The sequence below is a fragment of the Cynocephalus volans genome, chromosome 6, assembly GCF_027409185.1.
Source record: "Cynocephalus volans isolate mCynVol1 chromosome 6, mCynVol1.pri, whole genome shotgun sequence".
In the NCBI taxonomy this organism is placed as follows: Eukaryota; Metazoa; Chordata; class Mammalia; order Dermoptera; family Cynocephalidae; genus Cynocephalus; species Cynocephalus volans.
The window spans coordinates 161,273,372-161,299,035 of NC_084465.1; the positions used below are offsets into that span (position 1 = coordinate 161,273,372).

The following is a 25,664-nucleotide window of genomic DNA, read 5'->3' on the forward strand; positions in this document are numbered from 1 at the left end:
CCTATCATGGGTGCCATGTCCAAAAGCTCTCCAGGCCCATTGAAATTCTCATGGACACAGTGAATAAACATGGTTGACCATGTGATATATTTTTAATTTGTACTGTATAATTTCAATTGAAAATGCTACAAGTTACTATTTTAAATGCTTTATGACCTTTGAAATCCTGTAATTTCTTCAACACATTAAGCATTAGCTTTTTGGTTAGAAGTAAAATTGCAAATAATTGCTTCCATTTAAGGTATGTAATTTCTGTTGTGGCCAATAGCTTCTTTTTTGTTATTAATTGCTATCTGTGAAAGGTTTTGGTGCCAAAGTATTTTTTTCACTTACTTTATTCATATTTATACTTTACTGATGTTCACCTTTTTTCCTTTTTTGGTTAAATCACTTGGTTTTATTATCTCTCTTCTAAATATTGGTTATAGTTCTCACTGTGGTTTGATATATGATGGACTTAAATCTATGTAGAAATAGATTTCACTTCCACAGAGAAATGTGCCATCTCCTGCTTTTTTAAAACCACATTATCTTCTTGGTCTAGCTTTTATGTTTATACTTGTGTTAGTCCATTTCTGTTGCTTATAACAAAATACCGGCAACTGTGTGATTTATAAAGAAAACAAAATTTATTGCTTACAGTTTTTGAGGCTGGGAAATCCACAGTCCAAGGAACACATCTGGTGGTGGCCGGCAGTGACCCCTCACATTGCAAGATAGTGGAAGCAGAAAGAGCAGAGAGAGAGCAAGAGAGAGACAGACTCTCCTCTCTGTTCTTTTAAAGCCCTTCACACCACGCCCCTGACCACCATTATTAATCCATTCACTACTGCACGATCCTACAATCCAATCACCTCTTCAATGCTCCACCTTTCAACTACCACAGGATTTCCCACCCTCTTAACAGTCACAATGGGGGCGAAGTTTCTAATACATAAAATTTGGGGGACACAATTCAAGCTTCAGTGAGTTTTGGGGGGGACACAATTCAATACACTTGTTTAGATTGTTATATTTCAGTCTAAACAATCACTGTTTAGATTGAACTATGTGTACAAGAAATACTTTCCTTTCCTTTTATTTCAACTAAAATAAGATCAACAGAATAAGAGTGATGACATAAGGAAAGTGACATTCAGCCTCAGAGTCAGGGAGATAAAGGGAATGATGAAGACAGTGGTGAATCATTGTCATCTAAAGGGTACAGCCGTGTGGCTCCAGGCAAATTTTGCCAGGTGGGAATTTGGGTTCAGTATTGCTTGACCTCCTGCTTTTATCTGATTTTTATGTAAAATCTCCTGATTTTTAAGTGTTGGCAGCTAGTTCATGTGGGCCATTCCTATGCAGGCCGAACAAAATAATCTGGGGGCCTGTTCTGCCCATAGGCTGTCAATATGGTATTTCTGGTAGAAAGACCAGAGATTCAGCAAACACAGTAAACCTCACCCCACCTGAGCACTAAAACTCTTCTCAGTGTTTTGGAAGCTCTTCAGTGCCTAGAACAAAACCTGACACGTAAGTGTTCAATGAGTGTGCAAGTTAGGATGATAGAGACTTTGTGTTGTACTTGTTCAGACTGTGGGGATATGAACGAGTTATTTTTCATCTGACTTCATTCTCCACCTCTTGAGGTATGAGTACTGGACTGGAGCCAGAGGATGCCACATCAGCTCTGATGTACCTTAAGTGCTGAAAGCCTCTGTCCATAAAGCCTCGCTCACTTTCCAGCCAGATATCCACTCTCCTTGTGCTCAAATCCCATAGCACCATAAGCTGCTTCTTCCTTCTAGAACTTAGCAATTCCCTGAATTTTATTTTTGCTTATCCTCTAACTAACTACCAGCTGAGAGTGCCTCTAGGGCAAGAGCCATGTCTCATTCACTCCAGGGCCCACAGATTAGGTAGGTGTTTAGTAATTGCAGCATGGATGAGCTAACATTTTATTCTCAACAACCTATAAGAAAGGTATTATCATAGGATTGACAGTGGTCACATATACATTAAGAATGTAGGCTCCTGGAAGATGGCAGAGTAACAACCTCCAAAAGTTGTCTTCATAAAAGCTATGAGAAAATTGGCAAAAATGGTCAAAACCAACTTTTTCAGAACTCTGGAAATAACCAAAGGCTTGCAGCAATCTGGGAAGTGTTTACTCAAGAAAAATGACTGAATCTCAGTAAGAATATTCCTATTCCTGTAAACCCCCTCTAGCTCTATGTTAGACTTGGATATCAACAGCTCAGAATAACAGTGAAAACTGGATTCTGGCAGTCACTGGAGAGTGAAGAATGGGATTGGAGATCCTTGAAAGGCTCATTCCCAGAGAACTGTCATTACTTGACCTGTCTGGTGCTTCTTAGAAGACCCTATTTGTAATGCTATCTTTATTTGACCTGATGTAGAGTTAAAAAAAAATTTACTTTGGGACATTTGTTGAAACAGTTACAGACATCTGGTTAACTCTGTGCCTGGCTGACAGTTGGGCAAACAATAGACTGACCAAAAAGCTTAAAAAGAAAAGCTGGGGAATGAGATGTCCTTAAAGACTTTGAAAAACTCTGACATGTTCCTAAGAATCTGGAGGATGACATGCATGCCCAGGGCTGTGTGCAAGCTCAGAAAAAAACCTAAGAAGACTCTAAACTCCTGCTGATCCTGAGACTATGCATAAGCAGGAAGTGAAGGCTAAGGTAGAGTCATCAGATTCCCTGCTGAATGTTAAAGATGGGCCCCAATCTGCAAACAGAACCCCTTGGCAAAGACTGGGAGACTTACTGGTTCCAGACTAAGGAAATCTCTGTCAAGTTATTAGTAAGCAGTAATCTAACTGAGCTGAGATTTCAGTGGCTACCCATAATAAAGAATACAGACTTTTCAGAATTAGTTCAGAAACATCACTGACCAAACAGTAACATAAAACAGCAAAAAAACCAAAAAAACAAAAAACCAGAAATGATCTGATTTCCAGAGTTGCACATAATATTATTTAAAATGTTCAGTTTTCAACAAAAGTTATGAGACATACAAAGAAACATGAAAGAATGGCCAATGCACAGGAAACAAAGCAACCAACAGAAACTGTCCTTGAGGAAGCCTAGACATTGGACTTTAGACAAAAATTTTATGTCAGCTAATTAAAATATGTTGAAAGAACTGAAGGAAACCACGTGTAAAGAACTAAAGGGAAGTATGAGACAGTTTGTCTCACCCAATAGAGAATACCAATAAAGAAATGATAAAAAATAACTAGAAATTTTGAAATTGAAAAGTACTGGAAAAATTCAGTAAAGGGAATCAACAGCTGACTCATGCTGCATCTTAGTTTTCTGTTGCTTATAACAGAATACCTAAAATTGGTAATTTATAAAGAAAATAAATTTTTATCTATTATTTATTTTGTGGGGGTGGCTGGCCTGTACAAGGATCTGAATCTGTGACCTTGGTGTTATAAGGCTGTGCTCTAGCCAACTGAGCTAACCAGCCAGCCCAAGAAAAGAAATTTATTTCTTACAGTTTTGGAGGCTGGGAAGTCCAAAATTGAAGGAGTGTACCTGTTGAGGCCTTCTTACTGGTAGAAACTCTGCATAATCCTAAGGAGGTACAAAGCAGCACATGGCAAGAGGGCAAAGCATGCTAGAATGCTCAATAAGTCTCTTTCTCTTGTTAAAGAAAAAGCCACTAGTGCCACTCTCATGGTAACCCATTATGCCATTAATAATGAATGGACTAATCAATTCATGAGGGGGCAGAGCCCTTAAAATCCACTCACCTCCTAAAGGCCTCAACTCTTAGTATTGCCACATTGGGGATATATTGGCCCTGCAAGAAGTGTTAAAGGGAGTCTGCAAGAAATACTAAAGGGAAGTGAAAGGACACTAGATAGTAATTTGAATCCACATAAAAAAATAAAGAGTACCAGTAAAGGTAACTTAATAGGCATATATAAAAGGTAGTATAAATGTATTTTTTGTTTGTAACTTGTTTGACAGGAGGGAGAAGTCTGTGGTTTGCACCGTGTCCTCAGACTGCACTGTGCATGCCTGGGATTTGCATGAGGTGAGCAGGCCCCCAGGAAGGGAAGGTGAGGATGAGATTGATTGAATCCTTACTGTGTCCTTGGTCAAAGGGTGTCAGGCCCTTTATCTTTATGATCTCATTTAATCATCATGGAAAACTACTGTGGTGAGGAGTGGGAACCTTATTTTGCAGATGAGAAATCTGAGCTTGCAAGAGGATCAATTAGTGTGCCAGGTCACACTGGTAACAAGCACGAGTGGACCCGTGTTTGAAACTCGAGTCTGACCAGTCTCAGGTGACACATTTTTGGCTTCTTGCTGCACTGACTTTACCAACAGCGCCTGCTGGGGGCCGTGTTGGCGCCTGCTTGGGATGGCTGCTGCCATGCTGTCCCTCGCACCTTCATGTGAGCGTCATCGGACTTTGATCTGAAGCCACGCTGTCATGTGATTCTCCACATGGGGACCGATGCTGGCCACTGGGTGGTTTTGCCTAGATAATTACAACTTTCATTTATGCCCATGTGTGAAAACCTGGATAACTAAATTAATACTTCAAACTTTGTTGGTGCTTATGGTTAAGAAGTTTTCATATCCATTTTCTCATTACAGCAGCCAAGCAGGGTATTCATTATTATCATCCTAATTTTATAGAAGGATACACTGGGACTGAGACAGGGAAAGTGTCCTTAGTCTTGAACCATGTGGTCGCCCTGCAAATCCAGGAGTTCTGCCTGGGACCACACAGATGGAACACGACCTCCTAAAACGGATATTTTCCTGGAAAACTGTCGATTATTTCACATGTTTGATTGTCCTAGACAGGCAAAGGTACCTTTACTGTCTTATTTTATTATGTAAATGAACAGTCTCTTGGGAAGTGAGTGCTCACCTCTCACTGTTCATCGGGTGCTGCAAGTGGATGCTGCCTCTAAAAAGTAGCAGGTTCCTCTCAAGTTAACTAACACAAGACAGCAGCAGCAGGGGGGGAGGAGGGGCCGCCCACCAGGGTGTCAGGAGACCAGGTGGAGTTCAGGTCTCAGCTGCACCCTCACTCCTTGTGGTGTCAGGTCTCCTGAAAGAGACCTGCTTGCAGGGTGTGGACGTGTGGCCACGGGCAGGCTAAGATTTAAAGGCGCTTGGGTAGGAAGAAGACTTGAGGGCTGGGACCTTCCACAGTTGTCAAAACGAAAAGATCTTAACTCGAATAGAGAAAGTGCTTTCACGTGGGGTAGGCATGTTTTTCTGTAAATGGCTAAACAGTAAATACTGTAGGCTTTGCAGGCCAGTCTTTGTCACACTACTCAACTCTGCTGTTACAACATTAAAGCAACCATAGACAATAAGCAAACAAATGAGAGTGGCTATAGTACAGTAAAACTTTATTTACGGACACTGAAACCTGAATTTCATGCAATTTTCCTGTGCCATGAAATATTCTTTTGATTTTTTTTTTAATCCAAGATACAAAACTGCGCACAATACAGAAATAGGCAGTGGGCTGGGTTTGGCTGCAGGCCACAGTTCATCAAATCCTACTTTAGTGTGCTCCATTATTTCCAGTGGGACAGGTTCAGAGTGCCAGAGGCCCTTCATGCCATTCTGCCTGGCTTCCCAGCCCTGATACCCTTCATGAGCAAATCTTCAACCTTATTTTCTTTTTAAAACTTTTGGTCATATCGTTGGTGTTGTGGCTTACATGCTTTTGTCCCCTTGAAATTGATATTGAAATTTAATCCCCAGTGCACCAGTATTGGGAAGGATATCCTTTGGGAGGTGATTGAGTCACGAGGATGGAGTCCTCGTGAATGGGATTAAGTGGCCTTATAAGAGGAATTGATGGAGGGAATCTGCCTCTCTTGCCTTCCATCTTCTACTGTGTGAGGACACTGTTCTTCTCCTGAGGATGAAAGAAGAAGGCCTTCACCAGACAACTGAACTCAAGGGCACCTTGATTTTGAACTTCCCAGCTCCAGAAATGTGAGAAAATAAATTTCTGCTGCTTATAAATGACCCAGTCTCAGGTATTGTGTTGTAACAACACAAATGGAATCAAAGTAGGCTTTTCAGGTTGGCTTCTTTCATTTAGCAATACACGAAGTCCTCCCATCTCTTTTTGTGGCTCGATAGCTAATTTCTTTTTAGCACTGAATAATATTCCATTGTATGGATGTACACAATTTGTTTATCCTATTAAAGGACATCTTGGTTGCTTCCACGTTTGGTGATTATAAGTAAAGTTGCTTTAAACATTTGTGTGCAGGTTTTATTGCGGACACAAGTTTTCAACTCACTTGGGTACCAAGAAGTGTGATTGCTGGATTGTGTGGTAAAAAGATCAAGAGTTGGGTGGTGGTGGGCACGAGGGTGGGTGCTGCGTATGTGGAGCACAGGGGATTTAGGTGAGCAAAGTTATTTTGCATGATACTATAATGGTGGATACATGACATTATGCATTAGTCAAAACCCGTAGAATAAACAACACTAAGAGTGATCCCCAGTATAAACACCGGATTTCAGTTAATAATGATGTATCAGGATTGGTTCATCATTTGTAACAAACGTACCAGCCCCATGCAAAAGGCTAACGGGAAACTGCAGGTGGGGCAGGGGTATGTGAGCACTAAGGTACTACCTATACTTTCCACTCAGTTTTCCTGTCAGCGTAAAACTGCTCTAAAAATAGAGTCAATTAAGTTTTAAAAAGATTCAGCCATTTCAAATTCAAGGTAAACATTTTCATAAAAATTTAAACAATAAAAATTTAAAAATTAAACAATAAATGTGTTTAAAGTAAAATTAATATTCTCTGCCCCTTTCTCCTGATCCTATGCACTAATGTTACCAGTATTAACCATTTGGTCTGTACCCTATTTTATTATGCAAATACATACAGGCACACTCATGTGTGATTATGTAGAGAGGTGCTTGGTTGTTAGAAAGTATTACTTTAATTTCTTAAACAAGATAAGATTATCTTGCACACACTTCTGTAAGTTGATGGACGTTCCTTCTTGTCAACTTGTATACAGGTAGTTCTCATTTGTTCTTTAATACCCCTTTAATATAGCATAACATGGTTGTGTTGTAATTTATTCAGCCATTTCTCTATGAACATTCAGGTATCATTTTTGTATTTTATATACATTCAGGTATTTTTGCTATTACATATAGCATATATATATGCTCTAAGCACTATAATCCTTATGCATATATACTTAGAGAGTTTATTCTTTTGTGTAAATTTCCGTAAATGGGGTTGCTTGTCAATTTCATGAGTAGTTTAGATTTTAATAAACACTGTCATATGTGTTAAAAGGTTTGTGATAATTTATACTTCCACCAAAAGGGTAGGAAAACACTGGCTTCCTGCATCCCTACCAGTGTTGCTTATAATTATTTTTTGCCAGTCTGACATGCAGAATGTTCAAGTTGTCATTTCTCTGTTTACTTGTGAATTTGAACATGTTTTACAGTGCTTACTGGCCTTTTGCTTTTTCTTTTCATATTCTTGGTCCATCTGGCAGGGGGGTTGTGTGTCCTTTCCATATCAGTGTGTAGTGGTTCTTTATATGGGAGGATACCAATAACAATAAAATAGCTGATGAACTCACTGAATTCTCCCAGATCCTATGCCTGGAGGGGTGTTATAGTTTAAGAAGGTGAAGCCACATGTTAGGAGGTGAGACCTCAGCAGTCTGGCCTCTGAACCCCTGCTCTAACTGCTGCACCCTGCTGTCTCCAGGGATGACTTGGGGTTTCCTGCTGGAGTGACAAAGACTCCTCAATATTACTATTTAGTATTTTTTTGGTAGTATTGTTTTTTCTTCCTTTTTCAATTTATTGAAACATAATTGATTATATATGTGGAGGACAGCATAGAATATCAATACATGTGTAGATATGTGATCTAAAATTAGGATAATTAATATATTTAACATTATACAATATAATCATTTTTTGTGGCCCTTTACCAATTTCTTGCTACCCCTACTCCCCCTCCTCCTTTTCCACCTCTGATGACCTCAGTTCTGTTCTCTCCTTTTGAAAGTTCAATGAATTATTGGAATTGTATCTTTATTTCTTTATTTTTTTAGCTCCCACTTTGAGTGAGGACATGCGGTATTTCTCTTTTTGTGACTGGCTTATTTTACTTAAGATAATTTTCTCTAAGTTCATCCATTTTGCTGCAAATGGCAGAATTTCATGCTTTTTTATGTATAAGTAGTATTCCATTGTGTATATATTCCACGTTTTCCTTACCCTCTCATCTGGTGATAGATGTTTAGGTTGGTTCCAACTCTTGGGTATTGCAAATAGAGCTGTGACAAATATGGGAGTGCAGGTGTCCCTCTGACGTGCTAATTTCCATTCCTTTGGGTACATACCCAGCAGTGGGATTGCTGGATCATGTGGCAGTTCTGTCTGTAGTTGTCTGAGGAGCTTCCATACTGTTTTCCATAAAAGCTGCACTAATTTACAAGCCCACCAGCAGTGTAGGGGGTTCCCCTCTCTTTTTGCATCCTTGCCAGCATTCTCTGCCTGTTTGATAATAGCCAGTCTGACTGGTGTGAGATGATATCTCTGTATGGTTTTGATTTGCATTTCCCTGATGCTTAGTGATGTTGAGCAGTTTTTCATCTGTTGGCCATTTGTATATCTTCCTTTGAGAAGTGGCTGTTTATCTCCTATGCCCATTTTTTAATTGGGTTACCTGTTTTTTTACTGTTAAGGTGTTTGAGTTCCTTGTGTATTCTTGATAGTAATACCTTTTTTGCAAATATTTTCTCCCATTCTGAGGTTGTCTTTTTGTTCCGTTACTTGTTTCTTTTGCTGTGCGGAAGCTTTTTAGTTTGATAGAATCCCATCTGTTTATTTTTTATTTTGTTGCCTGTGCTTTTGGGGTCTTATTCATAAAGCCTTTGCCCAGTCCTACTTCCTCAACTGTTTCCTGTAGCTTTTCTTTTAGAAGTTTTATAGTTTCTTATACTTAAGTCTAATCCATTTTGAGTTGATTTTGGTAAATGACAAGAGGTACGGGTCTAGTTTCATTCTCCTACATATGGATGTCCAGTTTTCCCAGTACCATTTATTGAAGAGGCAGTCTTTTCCCCAATGTATGTTCTTGGTGACTTTGTCAAAATCAGTTGGCTGAAAGCATGTGGGTTGATTTCTGGGTTCTCTATTCTGTTCCATTGGTCCGAGTGTCTGTTTTTATGCCACTACCGTGCTGTTTTGGTTACTGTAGCTTCATAGTATAGTTTAAAGTCTGGTAGTGTAACACCAATGGTTTTATTTTATTGATTTATTTATTTATTTTTTGCTTAGGATTGCTTTTGCTATTTGGGGTCTTTTGATGTTCCATATGAATGTTAGGATTTTTTTATATATATATATTTCTGTGAAGAATGTCATTGGTATCTTGCTGGGAATTGCATTGAATCTGTAATGTTAATTCTTCTGGTCCAAGAGCATGGAATGTCTTTCCATCATTTTATGTCTTCTTTAATTTCTTTCAGGAGTAATTTGTAGTTCTCATTGTAGAGATCTTTCACCTCTGTTCTATTTCTGTTGCTTATAACAAAATACACAGAACTGGGTACTTTGTAAGAATATGAAATTTATTGCTTACAGTTTCAGAGGTTGGAAGTCCAAAGTCCAGGGAACACATCTGGTGAGTCTTCTTTAGTGGTGGCTTTACAGCAATGCAAGGGTCTCACATGGCAGAAAATGGCAGAGCAGAAAGAGCAGAGAGATAGCTCCTCATACACTCTCCTTTTAAAGCCCTTAGAACCACACCCATGACCACCATTTTTAATCCATTCATTAAGCATGATCCTCAGAATCTAACACATCTTCAAGCCGCCACCTTGCAATTACCATAATAGGATTTCCCACCCTCTTAACAGTCACAGTGAGGGTTCAGTTTTGGGGGGACATTCAACCCAAGGCAACCTCCTTGGTTAAATTGATCCCTAGGTGTTTTATTTTATTTTATTTTTTTGATGACTATTGTAAGTGGGCTTGCTTTCTGGATTTCTTTTTCTGCTAGTTCATTGCTGGAATATAAAAATGCTACTGATTTTTGCATGTTGATTTTTGTATCCTGAAACATTACTGAAATTGTTTATCAGCTGTAAGAGTTTTTTGTAGAGTCTGTAGGTTTTTCTCTATATAGGATCATGACATCTGTAAACAGGAACAGTTTGACTTCGTCTTTTCCAGTCTGGATGTCCTCCATTTCTATCTCTTGCCTGATTGCTCTGGCTAATACTTCCAATACTATTTTAAATAGAAATGATGGGAGTGGGCATCCTTGTTTTGTTCCTGTTCTTAAGGTAGAAGCTTTCTCCCATTCAGGATGATATTGGTGGTGGGTTTGTCATAGATGGCTTTTATTGTGTTGAGATACTTTCCTTCTATACCTAATTTGATGACAATCTTTATCATGAAGGAGTGTTGAATTTTGTCAAATGCTTTTTCTGCATCTGTTGAGATAATCATATGGTTTTTGTCTTTGATTTACTGATGTGGTGTATCACATTTATTGACTTGTAAACAACTCTACATCAACTATACATCAACAAATTCGAAAACCTGGGAGAAATGTATAAATTTCTGGACACCTACAAACTAGCAAGACTGAACCAAGAAGAAATAGAAAACCTGAACAGACCAATAACAAGTAACGAGATTGGAGCAGTCATCAGCAGTCTCCCAGCAAAGAAAAGCCCAGGACTGGATGGCTTTACTGCTGAATTCTACCAAACCTGTAAAGAGGAATTAACAACAATCCTCTTCAAAGTACTTCAAAATATTAAAACAGAGGCCATTCTCCCGAATTCATTCTATGAGTTCAACATCACCTTGATACCAAACCAGACAAAGATACAACAAAAAAGGAAAACTCAATATTTTTCTTTCTTGGATTTTGCTTTACAGAAGTTTAATTTTTACCCAGCCACAATTTTTTCCTCCTTTTATGATTTCTGGGTATCCTGTCTTGGTTTAGAAGGCCTCTCTTATCCCACCTTGAAGTTCCTCTTTTCCTATATTTTATTCTAACTTTTTTTTTTTTTACATTTTTGATATTTAACTTTTAAGAATATCTTTTTATATGTGATTGGAAGCATAGGGGTCTGACCGTAGTTTCTTCTAACTAAGCCACCAACTGTTCCAACATTGTTTGTTGGATAATACCTCCACTGACTTATAATGCCTCCTATTTTATATATCAAATTTCTATTTAGATTTGGGCCTGTGTTTATAAACTCTTGTTTCATTTATATGAATGGCTGTTGTGCTGGTACTATATGACTTTATATAAAATAGCTTTATAAAAGTTTGATGTCTAGTAGGGCAAGTCTTCTTTACAGTTGTTATTTCAAGTGTTCTTCATGGTCCTTCCTCCATATGGACTTTGGAATCGTGTGTGTGTGTGAGTGTGTGTGTGTGTGGAGAGAGAGAGAGAGAGAGCTCTTTTTGTATAATCTGAAGCAATAAGAACAGTATAGGAACTGTAATAGTCTGTTTTCTGTTACTTATAACAGGATACCTGAAACTGGGTAATTTATAAAGAAATGAAATTTATTTCTTACCGTTTTGGAGGCTGGTAAGTCCACAGTCCAGGGAACACATCTGGTGTGGGCCTTCTGGGAAGTGACTCTCTACAGCAACTCAAGGTATCACATGGTGAGAAACTGCTGAACAAGAAGAGAGCTAACTCAGTTGCCCTCCTTATAAAGCCATCGGAACCATGCCCATTACTCAGTGGATCAATTCATTTGTGAGGGCACAGTCCTCACAATCCAATCACCTCTCAAAGGCCTCACCTTTCAAATACCATAATTGGATGTCTGACCCTCTTAATATTGTTACAGTGGAGTTCAAGTTGCCAATACATGAACTTTTGGGGGACACATTTGACCCATAGCGTGAATGAAACACTTTTTTAAAAGATGGAGTGAATTCACTCGTGAAATGTTTGGACCTTTTGTCTCCATTGTGATTAAAATTTACCAGCCTTTTCAGTCTCTCCTGTAACTTCTTTTCTGTCCAGGATTTTGCCTGTTCTTGAATCAAGCTGAATCACTTATATTTTGCTAGAAAATTACATTCCTTCTGAGTTTTCAAACGTGTTGCCTTAAAACTGCCCATGGTTGGCTGTGATTGTCTCATCGTTCTGGCTGTGGTATAGTCCTTTCTCATCTCATTGGTACATTAGTCTTTTTATATACCCAGCAGTGTTGAGTTTGCCGATAATTAATTTAAGTTTTTTTGTATCTATATTCATGAATAAATTTTTAAAATATTTGTTTATTTGTAAAATTCATCACAATATTTTTTGAAGAAAATAACTAAAAGCATGGCAAAGTTTTGCAGTCACCTGATGGGTAATAGAAATCGGGGTGCTGCTAATATTAGAGTTGTGCATAGTTTAAAGGTCAAAGTTCAAAAAGGATTGTTTTATTTTGGGGGTAGAGGGGGCACGGCTGGCTGGCATGTGGATCAAAACCCTTGACCTTGGTGTTATAAGGCTGTGCTCTGACCAACTGAGATAACTGGCCAGCCCTAGGATTATGTTAAAACCAGTCATGCCTTGCCCCTGTATCCCCAGAGGAAACAATGTTCCCAAAGGGAAATTAGGCATCTCATTATTAGGCATCTGTTGAGTTCTTTGGCAGGTGATTTAGGTCTTTCCTTCTCTTCCCGTACACAGGTTTAACCTTCCTGTCCCAAAACAATTATACTGTGATTTTGTTGAGGTCAACATTTATTGTATATATTATTAAAATTTTGTAAATGCACTTCACGGCTGAGTCATGAAGTAAATTATCTTTACCATTCCTTCCCCTTCACCCCTATAGCATTTTGGTTTCCCAGAAGTTAGTAATTATCTTTCTTTTAAAAAATTTGCTTAATTTTATGTGTACTTATAATATTCAACTCCACATTTTGACTGGAATCTATATTGATTACTGACATGGTTTCTCACGCCATGCTTTGTTCTCTGATCCCTGGAGAAGTCTAAGGTTTGAGATTGTCTCCTTCTAGTGTCACAGCATATGGTGCCAGCAGAAACATCCTTGCGCCTACAGCCTCCACTTTCCTGTTTCATGACCTGTGTGGGATTCCCTCCCCTTGTGAGGCACATGGAATTGAGGACTACAGGCAGGAATTTGAGTAGCGTGTTCTAGCATTCTCTTTCACTGGCTGCTGCTTTTCCATTCTGACATAGGAGGAGAGTTGCATTGCTTTTTGCCCACTTCAGTACCACTAAACACTTGTAAATATTCTGTGTTTCTCTGAGAGTCACTTGCCATCAGCCCAGTCCCTGGTGCTGGGGTCTGTCCTAGTCACGTTAACTGTTTGAGCAACAGAAATCAACTGAGGGAGAAAAAAAGAAACTAATAGAGGAATATCAAGATATGACTAGAAAAAGAGATCATGATAAAAATAATAAACCATGGTAAAAAAAAAAAGATATAATAACCCCCACTTGTGAAGCAACCTAACCATGGCAGGCCTGGGAAGTGGGGAGCAGCAGTCAGTTGTTCACCCCTGAGGCCCTGACTCAGGGGTGCCAGGCTTTTTACCTCTGCATTCCTATTTTATAAATCCCAGGAGACCGTGGAGTGGATCCCACTTGGGGCAGCTGTTTTCCCCTGGATCAGTGAACTGTGTGGGGGGCAAGGCTTTGGCCAGGGCTGGCCCATGGCAGCACTGCTGGTGCACACCCCAAAAAGGGGGAGGTATTCAAAGCAGGGCAGCTACCGTCTGTGCAACGTCAAGTATTTATTCACATCCACAAGCCTGAGTTTGCTTGTCAGTTATACTGGCTACCATGCGAACAGAGTGAGACAGTACCTGTGGAAGTTCTCTGTAGACTGAGAGCAGGGTGCAGCGGTGCACAGCCCTGGCTCTTGAGCATGGCATCAGGCTTGCATCCAGCCTCCCTGTCCATCCTGCACCTGCCTTCCTTTTCACTGGACCCTTGGTAATGCCGAAAGTGCTTCAGATACGTCGGGCCATTGTGTGTGCCGCAACCCCACGCTTAGGCTTAGTAAGTGCTATCCAGCCTCCAGCAGGTCTTTCCAGACACTCCAGCTGTGCTTTGCAAGTTATTACTCTTCATATATCTAGGATACACCTTCCTCTTCTGTTTTCCCTACTGTGCTGTAAGGTGAGGTCATGTCTTTTTCACTTTTGCATTCTTGGTGTGTACTGTGGAACCTGGCACAGAGTAGACACAGATAAATGTGTGTCGGTTGAATGCATTAAAGTAATATGTGTTTATGAAATAAATGGATCACTGTGTAAGTTGTTATGTTAATTTTGTTTTTGCCCAGGGCACAGAGATCTGGTCAAGCCTGCTGCTCTGGTGAATTTGGTGACTTACCCTCAGCTGCAGCTGTTTGTCACCATGGACAAGTGGGGATTGATCAAAGTGTGGAAAACAGAGAATGGGTGGGAGGGGGCCTCCTTCTGTCTGCCGACATTCTCATCTGCGATGGAGGCCTGTGACATCCAGAGGGCCCCTTCCTGCTGGTGAGTGACTGGTTCTTAGGCACCGTTGCAGGTCCTAGCCTTCTCCTAAGGTTTGTGCACACTGGCAATATGACTACTATGATGGATGAGACTTGAGCCAGGCCCTCTCCACAGCAGACCATGTCACTCTCCTCTTTGGGTTCCCCGGCTCCTCCTTGCCTGCATCGTAGAGTGAAGATGCCTTGTTCTGGCCTTCAGCCCTAGCATGCAGCAGTAGCCTTTGTATGTGGCCCCAACTGGGTAGCCTCTCCCTTTCTTTCACAGTGAGATCCACCTCTATGGGCTCCCTCAGGGTTTTTGTCCATGTGCCCCTGCTTTCCTGTCTCCTTTATAGTCTTTCTTTCTTTATAGTCTTTCTTCTACCTGAAGTTTCTTCTTACTACTGCATTTTTACCATTTGTTCCTGTTTTTCAAGTCCTTGCTAAGGCCCAACTCAGGAAAAGCTGAGACATGTTTGACAGAATGTGAACATTTACCCAAGACAGTGAAAGACTTGAGTTGCTGGGACATTTAATGTAAAGATGACATTGGAAAGCATTTGACCGTTCAGAAACACAGTGAAGATGGTGTTTAAGATGACAGATCTAGGAAGTAGCTCTCATCTAAAGACAGTGTCATCTACTTGTGGGGATGAGGGTATTTGGAATTATGGGCAAGCTGCTGTTTCTAAATAAACAGATGAGTAGATATCCAAGAACAGTGTAATGTTTCAAAAACAAAACAGAGAGGAACTTAGCTCAGCAAACAAAGTAGGACCTAATGAAACATTTAATATAAACAACTTTATAGTTGTCTGAGTATGAGCTAACAGTATAATGCTCACCAAACTGAGAAGGTATCCTGAGACTGCAGAGTGAAGCAAGCAGCTCCCTATGGCTTACAAGTAGTTTATTATTCTGATTATCATCATTGGCGGGTGATTACTTACAGGGAATGGATTGGATGGACTCTCGATCCCAGTGCTGTGCAGCTGCTTTCTCCACAACCCTGGGGAGTTTTGGGGGAAAGGAGTTGGAGCTTATAAGGTACTTAGGGACAAAAGTGGAGCCATGCCAAAGAGAGAGAGGCTGCAGAAGGAGAAGATTCCCCGGCACCTCGCAGCCTCCTCTTGCTTATCCCTGGGGTTGCTGGCATCATTCCCCTTATCTTAAACAAGCATAGCATTCTGTTCCTTCCCTTTCTCATTTGCCAAGCAACCTGTGCAGGGGAAAGATTGTAACTATTGAAGCCAGAGCTCTGAAGGCCATGAGGATGAAGTGAGTTCTCGTCGGCGTTCCTGTAAGTTGTTTAAAGACTTTAGAATAAGTGTAATTAATAGCTCCCAGAGAAATTTGAGAATGTTATTGTACAGATGAAGAAGAAACCACTACGATTCTCCTTTGGGAATGGCAGGCCATGGAATTCACACTGTTTGTGAGGGACAACTAAGAAAAATGAGGGAAAATGTATCCACACACAGACAGTGTATGTATCATCCACTTGATAATGTGAGAGAGCTAAAAAAAAAAAAAACAACTTCTAGGGCGAGATTTAGGAGATGGGATCACAGTGGTGACCCCATCACTGGGGGCTATTTTTGCCTTGGGAATATTTACTCCAAGGCATTTGAGAGACTGAGCAGAACTTTGACAGCCTAGGGGACCAAAGCCAAGGCCACCAAGTATGGCAAGCCTGTGAATCCTCATGCACTGGGTGGGATTAGCAAGTGTTGCAACCTAAGGGTAAGGGTAGGCTGTGGGTCAACCAGCCCTTGCATAGGCTGTGGCTCAGCACCCCTGATCACCTGGTAGGAGTGAACAAAAACCCATTTTGGAGAAAGATAACATCACTCTATGCCTCACATTATTTCTACTTAAAGCTAGGCATAGGAAGAGGTAAGATAATATGAGCTAGAACTGGCAGGAGAAATAGTAGACAATATAAAGAGAACCACAGGGGCTTCAGACGTTATAGATATTAGACACAGACATTAAAACACCTATGGTTGCTATGTTCAGGGAGGTAAATTTCAGCAGAGAACTTATGGATATAAAACATGACATAATAGATTTAGAAAATAACCAAGTAGAAATTCTAGAATAGGAAAATTCAGTAACAATGGTTAAGAACTCAATGGGTGAATTTAATGGCAGGGTAGACAATTGAACCACACAGTGACTGGGTGTGGGGCAAGGGGAGCTTTTGAGCTACTGGCAATTTAGCTATTTCTTAACTTGGGTGGTGACATGAATACTTGCTCTGTAATAATTTACTGAGCTCTACACTTTGTTTTGTGCAGTTTTACATATGTGTGTTACATATCAATTAAAAAGTTAAGAATGTAAAAGTGAATTAGTGAACTGGACGAGAAAGCAAAAGAAACTGTCTAGAATGATACGAAGAACATTAAATGTGGATGAGAGAGTAAGAGAAATAGGCCAGAGCTCAGGTGCTAGTGGGCATCTGATCACCTGGAGATCTTGTTTAAGTGCAGATTCTGATTCAGTAGGTCCCTGGGGATGCCTGAGATTCTGACTCTATCAAGCTTCTAGGTAATACTGATGCTGCCTGGGGTCCACAAGGCTATAAAGGACCCACAGAAAGTTCCAGTATTTGTTTAACTGATATCCTAGGGGTAGAGGAGGAGTGAATGGGGCAGAAGAAACTTTTGAAGAGATAATAGCAGATACTTTTCCAAAGCAGAGTAAGGAAATTAATGCATGGAATCAAGAAGACCTACAACCCCAAGCAGAGTAAATAAAAATAAACCTGCATATGAACCTGTCAGAGTGGATTGAGATACCTGAAGACTAAGAAAAATCCTAATACAAGCCAGAGGAGATCAAATTACCTTCAAGACTGACTTCTTAACAGCAACAGTGGAAGCTAAATGACAATGGAATATCTTAAAAGATAGAACTGCCAACCAAGGATTCTATAACCATGTTGCTTTGTGTTGCTTTGCCCCCCATGGGTTTGTCACCCCACTTCCCCTGGGTGACGGAGATGCAAAGGATTACTCAAAGCCCATCTCTTCCAAGCAGTGAGAGGCCCCAAAGTGGTTAATCTCCCACTGGAACCCTCAAGCAAGAGGGATCCCTTCCTCAGGAAATTAACCCTGAATTGGGGTTCTCTTCCTGCATTTATTTTCCAAACCAGGAAGTTACAGGAAGAGAACATAGGTGGGGTTATAGTTTAACAGCATAGGCTGGTAACTTTCAGTGAAACAAGCCAGATGACATTCCAGTAACGCAATTAATGGTCCTATCAACAACAGTTTGATCTTAGCAAACATTCCTTAACAGCAATTTCCCAGTATCTTTACATAACAATCAGTAACTAGTCTGTCTTTGAGCCAGCAACCTGCTGTGCTACAATCCTTATCTTGCAACAGAGACTTATAGCCTGAGGGAAATTTCCTGTCCTTGCAAGGTCAATATTTGAAACTGCAAGGCTTTGGAAAACCAGGCCCTGTGAAGTACATATGCTTTTTAGTATATTCCATATAACTAGAAAAGTTTTTAAAGGATGATAGTAAAACAAAGATTTTTTTCAGGAAAAAAATGGAGAATTTGTACCAAACAACCACTACCACTAAACAAACAAACAAAAACCCCAAAACTAATGGGACTTATTCAGGGAGGAAAAAAGTGATCAAAGATGAAATTTCATCAAGTCAGCAAAGCTTGAAGAGCAACAGCAATGGTCAATAAAAGAAATCTAAGTGAATCCTGACTTTGTAAAAAAGCAGTGAACAATGTCTTGTGGACTTTAAACTATATATGGAAATAAAGTGCATGACAGTTGCATTTAAGTTAGAAGGTTATGAGATCCTTGAATTGTCTAGAAAGATTAAATGTGCCGTTTAATAGTATAGTATTGTGGGCTGGCCCCGTGGCTCACTCGGGAGAGTGCAGCGCAGGTAGTGCCAAGGCTGTGGGTTTGGATCTTATATAGGGATGGCCGCTGTGCTCACTGGCTGAGCCTGGTGCAGACAACACCGTGTCAGGGGGTTGCAATCCCCTTACCAGTCCAAAAAAAAAAAAATAGTATAGTATTGGTAAGTTAAGATTGCATACCATAATCTGTAGTGTTAACTCCAAAAGATTAGCGGAAGAGCATATAGCTAGCTCTAAATCATAAGAGGACAGCAAATATGTCTGATGGGTGCCCCATGGGGGCAGAGTTAACCCGACCCAAAGTTTGTTTAGGATTTCAAGGCAGGTCTGGAAATGGCTTGAGAGTGTGAGGAGGAGGGACCGGCATGGGCTTTTCTGGTGGCCAGGGGGTGGGGCTGGGGTGAGGGTGGCCACCTGGGCCAGTGTTGATGTGGTTTGAAACTTCCTTTCTCATCAGCTTGTCCTGACATGGAGCAGAAGCAGAACAGAGCGGGTGGGGTTAAATGTCAGCAAACATCAAAAACTGAGCCAGACTGTTATACTCATCCCAGTGTTTAATGACTGAAATGTGCATGTTTTGTGTAACTGAATTTGAACTTGTGGAAGCAAACGGTTAGTGTATCAGTCCATTTTGTGTTGCTATAATAGAAATACCTGCGACTGAGTAGTGTATGAAGAACAGAGGCTTATTTGGCTTATGATTCTGGGACAGCTGCATCTGGCACGGGCCTCAGGCTGCTTCTACTCACGGTGGAAAGTGGCAGCAGCTGGTGGGTACAAGCAGATCCCATGGCGAGAGGAAGCAAGAGAGAGAGGAGGTGCCAGGGTCTTTTAAACAACTCTTGAGGGAACTAATAGAGCGAGAACTCACTCATTACTCCCTCCCCCAGGGAGAGCATCAATCCACTCATAAGGGATCTGCCCTCATGACTCAAACAGCTTCCAACACTGTCACATTGGGGATCAGATTTCTGCATGAGTTTTGGGGGACAACACGTCCAAACTCTGTCAATTAGGGTACTCTGGGAGGCCTGTGTTCTAAGGCTGATAACTGAAGTGAAAGTCCCATTGAAAGACTTGTTCAAGAGCCCATTTTGTATTTTGAGAAGTGAAATACTTTTGTCTCTCTCTTTAATGTCTGATTGTATATAGAGTATAAGGAGTGTCTTAAGTATGTGCAGAGACATGTGTAACCTTGGTTTATATTTTGGGTATCTGGGAGGCAAGCGATTCCCCGAGGTCTTTACCCCCAGGAGGGAAACCCTGGATGAGGAATTGCTTTTTTGGCCGTTGGTCGGCCACACAGGCAGACATTTGGCAGTGGCCCAAGGGTTTGTAAACATGTGCAGATGGGCGGACTGTGGGCCAGGGCACTGAGGGCTACGGTAAAGTGCAGCCATCTGTGCCGAGCTTTGGGTCCCACCCTTTATCAGGGACATTGCACCACAGGGATGGACAGCAGCAGCCCTTCAGTGCAGGGGTGGCAGTGCCATCCAGAAAACATGTGAATGCCCATTCTAGTTTACTCAGGTGTTCTCAAGGAACCTCTCGGGTAGCCAGTGGGTCCTGGAGAGTGGTGGCTTCGTCCAGTGCCCTTGTATCTGGTGAGGGTCTGAGCACAACGGGAAGCTGCTTCCCCCTATGAGGGGAATGCAGGGAATACTCCGGATGGCCCAGGTCTGCTGTCATCCTGAAGATGTCATTTACGTTTAGCGAGGAGGCTTCTGCGTGACCCCAGCCACAGTGTGCAGCTGGGTGCAGAGTCACAGGCTCAGGAGCTGTGAGAGTCTCTTTCACCAGGAGGACCCAGCTGCGGCCAGCAGTGTTCACGCGGATGGTGGAGAGTGTGGGGACAAGAAGGGCAGTTTTTTGGCACCAGAAGCCCATGAGCAGCTCACGGCCATCGTGGGTGTTCCAGAGACTGAAGGAGGCTTGAGAGGAGGTTGCTGAAGCCTCCACGGGGAATGAGTCTCTGGGGCACTAACAGGATGCCTGCTGTGATGTAACTCGGACAGTTGCTAGAGGCTTTCGGGATAAAAAGCAGCATTTAGAATGGGCTGATTTGTGGGTAACATAAACAGGCCTAGATAAGTTTGTAAATGAGGAATGTGTGGCCCCCAGAACCCACAAAGGCCTAAAACTTGTTGATTTTGTTGCAACGTGGGTGCTGAGAGGGCCAGCGGGTGCTTCACAGATCTGTCTCAGTGTTTGTTTCCTCCCCCGAATCGTTTGTTTTTCTTTCCTTCCTTCTTTCTTTTCCTTTTCTTGTTTTTGTGGTTACTGGATATACTTCAGCAAATGGGAAAGATCCTCTCTGCCCTGCTCGTATTTATAAGTTTCTCCCCCTAAAGAATCCCAAACAACTATCATCAGCATTAGGGTCCGTCTGTGGCAATTGTTACCTTGCTGGCTTTCGGGGCCCCGGGCCTAAGCTGGGACTGGAGTAGGTCTTTAGCATATTGAAAAGCCTGGCACTCAGTGGAACCCCAAATCTTTGTTGGTCTGTTTTACAGTCGTCCAGCAGGGTGATGCCATTCTCCAGCCTTTAGGAAGGGGATGGTAAAGGGAAGGAGGGGAAGCATTGGCACTGCTTTTCAAAGGGTCTGTGCCTTGGGGTGCCATGGGTGCTTTTGCCTATCACCCTAGAAATCAGAATCTTTGTTATCATGGAGACAGTAGGCAACAGAAACAGGATTGGCATTTTGTGGGGTTCAGGGGAGCCACCTGCTTTCAGGAGTTAGAGCCTAAGCCCACATGTTGCACAGGGCATCAGCCTCTCCACTGAGTGCTCTACAGAGCAGAGATCAGAGCCAAGGTGAGACACACAACCAGTGGTACCAGGGTGAGAGCTGTTCTTCTGAGCCTAGTGACAGTCACGGCTTATGCTGGAATCCAGACACATGATTCCATATGAGACACACAGGTGAGTCCAAGCCAAGAACATGATCTAAGGCCACTGACTGCCAGTTATTGAAGCTTAGATTGGTTAAATTTGTAAGGTGGCTTGGTGGGACTCTACAAATGCATGGCAGAGCAGCACAGCACAGGTGCCTTCATGCCAGCCAGCAGCAGAGCCAGTTGAAAAGCCAGTGCAAGAGAAGTGTGGTGGGCATCACCCAGACACTGCTTGCTGCACCACTTCACCAGTTTTCTTGTGGTTGCCCTGTGGGGGACAGGTTGGGATCACACCCCATCCCCCTCTCTGCAAATTTGGCTCAGATTTGGAGACCGCTGATTATACACATGCACCAATAGTGTAGGAAAGGTGTATTGCCCACATAGTGAACCTTTCCTGAGGAGAGCAGGACAGGCACCCAAACAGGTTCAAAAATGGCTTGGGAGAGCAGGAAGGGGGGGGCGACAGGCTTTGGCTTTCATGGTGATTAGGAGATGGGGCTGAGGTGAGGGTTCTGGTGCGTGGGCTAGGGCTTGTTAGTTTGAACTTCCCACCCAGTGCCAAAGGAAGGAGTGTGCAGGCTTTCTCACCAGCCTGCCCAAATGTGGGTCAGGGAGAAGGGCAGGGCTGGGAAGCTGTCAGCAGTCAGATATCAAAAATGGAGCCAGACTCTTTATTACCAAATGGCAAAAGAAGCAAAAAATCCTAAAGAAGCCCCCCAAAAGCAGGAAATGGAACATAAAACAGACAGAATTAATATAAATCTTATAATAATATGGCATATATAACCCCCCATTATAGCTGTAATTAATTAAATATAAATGGTCTAAATATCTCACTTAAAAGGCAAAGATTTTAGAGTAGATTTTTAGAAAGGCAACATAGTAAATGCGGTGGGTTGAATAGTGTCCTCCCGAAAGTTCACGTCCACCTAGAACCTCAGAATGTGGCCTTATTTGGAAATGGGATATTTGTAGATGTATTTAGTTAAAGATCTCAAGATGCAGTCATCCTAAAATTAGGTTGGGCCCTAAATCCAATGACTGGTATCCTTACAAGAAGAGGAAAGGACACAGACGCACAGGGGAGAGGGCCATGTGAGGACAGGCAGAGACTGCAGTGACACTACTGTGAGCCAGGGACAGCCTACGGCCTTCAGAGAGGGTGCAGCCCGGCTTACACCTTGATTTCAGACTTCTAGGCTCCAGAACTGTAAGGGAATAATTTTGTTGTTTTAAGCCATGCAGTTTGTGGTCTTTTGTTACAGCAGCCCTAGGAAACAAAAACAAGACTAATATAAAACATAACATGTAAGGAAGGTTGGAATTAAAAGTGTGGGAAATGATCCATTGCTTAGTATCCTGGAGATGCTAATCAAAAGAAAGCTGATACGCCTATTAATATCAGATCAAGGAGACTTTAAGATAAAAATCATTACTGGATATTAGGGGACATTTCATAATACTAATTAGATCAAACGTTCAGGAAGATATAACAGTCTAATTTTGGATGTACCTCAAAATATGGCCTAAAAATTTATAGAGCAAAATTTATAGAATTACAGGGACATATGGTTAAATCAACAAACATTATGAGAAATTTCTCATATAGGGCTAAACAGAAATGATCTGGGTGGGCCCAGTCTAATTACACAACCCCTTCAAGGCAGACCATGTTCCCTGGCTGCTAGCCGAACAGGAATTCCAATTCGCAGCCTGAGGAGGAGTCAGTGTGAATGCACTGCTGGCTGCGATGTTGTGGGAGAAGCTGTGAGAAGGCCTTTGGCAAGGACCCAAGGGTGGCCTAGGCACTGAGAAGAGCAGTCCCTGGCCAACAGCCAGCAAAAATACCTCCATTCTGCAGCCACCTGAGTGAGCTTGGAAGAGGATCTATATAAGTGAGAATGGTCTATAGTTTTTTGGTTTTGTGCTTTCTTTGTCAGATTTACATATGAAGGCTATACTTTGTTCATAAAAGGAATCTGAAGATTTTTCTTTTCTTTTTTCTTTTTTAAATGCCCTGCAACTGTTTAAGTTGCACAGGGATTATCTAGTTTTTCAATTGGTAGAATTCATCTTTCACATTGTCTGGTGCTGGATGCCTTTTTGTGGGGTAGTTTTTAAGCAGTTTTCTCTTTGTCTTCTATGGAAATTGGTCTGCTTGAGCTTTTCTGCCTCTGCTGGTATCAGTTTTGATATGTTGTATTTTTCTAGGAAGTTGTCCAGCGTATCTCAGTTGTCAATTTTTTATGCATACATTTGTCTAAAACAGTTTCTTGAGGTTTTTTTCTTTATATTTTCTGCAACTGTGTATTTGCCCTTTTTCAGTTCGTTTTTACGTATGAGTATGTGTGCTTTCTCCCATTTTTTCTGTGATTAGCTAGTGCCTTGTCTATTTTGTTTCAATATTGTTCTTGATTTATAGTTTTCTGTCATTGTGATCAGAGAACGTTCATATTACTTTCCCTTGTAGAACCTATTGAGGCTTCTTTGTAACTGGACTGTGTATTCAATTTTTGTGACTGTCCCATGTGTACTTGCAAGGGAGGTGTGTTCTCTATTATTAGGGTGCAAAGGTCCAAGTGTAGTTATTACTAATTAGATTGTTTAGGTCTTATATTTATTTGCTTTTTGTTTACTTGACCCGTCTTAGACTGAGAGCAGTATTGTCACTATTAATTATTTTTCTTTAATAATATTAGTAATAAATACTTAAATATTAGGTGTTATTGATGTATTTCACTCTATTTCTCCTTGGGCTTGCTTTTTTGTAAAGGTGACTGAGGTGTTTCTTTGATTCATAGGTGTTCATAACTGTGCCTTTCTCTTGGTCCTGGGGGTCTCAGGAGGCAGGACTACACGTAGCCTCTGGCAGGAGTCCCTCAGGGAGCAGGGCCACATGCAGCCCTGCCAAGAGAGTGCAGGAAGGTGAGTTGCTCAAAGCACGCCTTGAGCTTGGGGCTGCCGCCTGGGGAGGTGGTCAGCCACAGACCAGACACAAAGTTCTGGGGCCTAGTGCACGCACTAAGCAAATTTATTGGGAGAAAGCAGGTATTATATATTTTTCAGCCAGCTGCAAACCCCTCCCATCACTTCTCCACCTCCTAGGTAACTCAGTAGGAAATCTGTGGCTTGCGGTTAAGCCTTGCAAAATCTTGCTGACACAGTGTATTCACATCCTGCTGAGATGGGCAAAATACAGGAGAGCAAGAGTGTCTCCATCTTTAACAGGTGTTCTCCTTCATTTTCCTCCACATAACTATTATTTTTTCATGGTGAATTACAGCCTTTACCTTGGTAAAGTGTCTTTATTATTTCATTTCATGCTTTGGACCTGAATGCAGCCTTTTCTGGTCCAGGATCATACACCTGTCCTCTCACTGATTGCGTTTGTCTGGTCCTCTTCCCCTCCCACACTGGCCTTTCTGTCTTGAATGGGCCTCTTGAATGAAGTACAGAGATGTTGTGTTGTTTGCTTGTTTGTTAACCAACCTGAAAATCTTTTAAATAAGTGAATCAACCCATTTTCTTATTAAGATGATATTACTTATGTGCCTAATCTCAACCTTGCATTTAATTTTATGCTACGTTCACTGTATGATGTGGCGTATTTACTCAGTTCCTTTCTCTGTGTCTATTTTATTCCCTTTTTCATGTGTGCATTGGGAGGAGTGCTGATACCTTTTGTTAATTAGGAAGCCTTGTATTTTTGTTGTAATGGTTTCCTTTATCTTAATACTTTTTGGAGCACCCTTAATCTTTTCTTTTTTATTAGGCTTGTACTCTTTTATTTATTGGCTTTAAATGGTATGTTTTTACTCTCATGACAGTCACTGAGCTGTGCTATTTTGATCTTTCTTGCTTCTCTTCCCATTTTAAAAAATGCATCATTTCTACTGTGGTGAGAACATGAAACATTTACTTGCTGTTCTTCCCTTTCCCCCGCCACACCCCACTTTCTTTTAACTCTTTGGTCTACAGTTTAATGTACTTAGTTCTTTTGGTGAACTTTTCCTTGTCGTCTCCTGGTTTGAGGAAGATCATCCTCTACTAGATTCCTGAGGAAGCGCGGTGCGGACAGTATAAGGGCTCGTGAAGTCAGTTCTTATAGATTTAAAACCGCTTTTCTACAGCCTTGATGCTTGGTGGGGCGTAAGGTCTGCGGCTCACACTTTTCTTGAATTTTATGAAAATATTATTTCAGTTTGTATGTTTCTGTTGAAAAGTCCAATGCCAGCCTGACTTGTTTTCCTTGTTAGGCATTTGGATGCTTTAACTGAGGAAGTGAAGAATTTTTAAAAAATACTTCGGGGCCTGGCAGGTTGGC

At 41.4% G+C, this 25,664-nt stretch overlaps 1 pseudogene; it reads left to right on the forward strand.

Moving 5' to 3' along the window:
* Positions 1-25,664, forward strand: part of LOC134381115 (F-box/WD repeat-containing protein 12-like) — a 36,533-nt pseudogene that overhangs the window by 4,176 nt on the left and 6,693 nt on the right.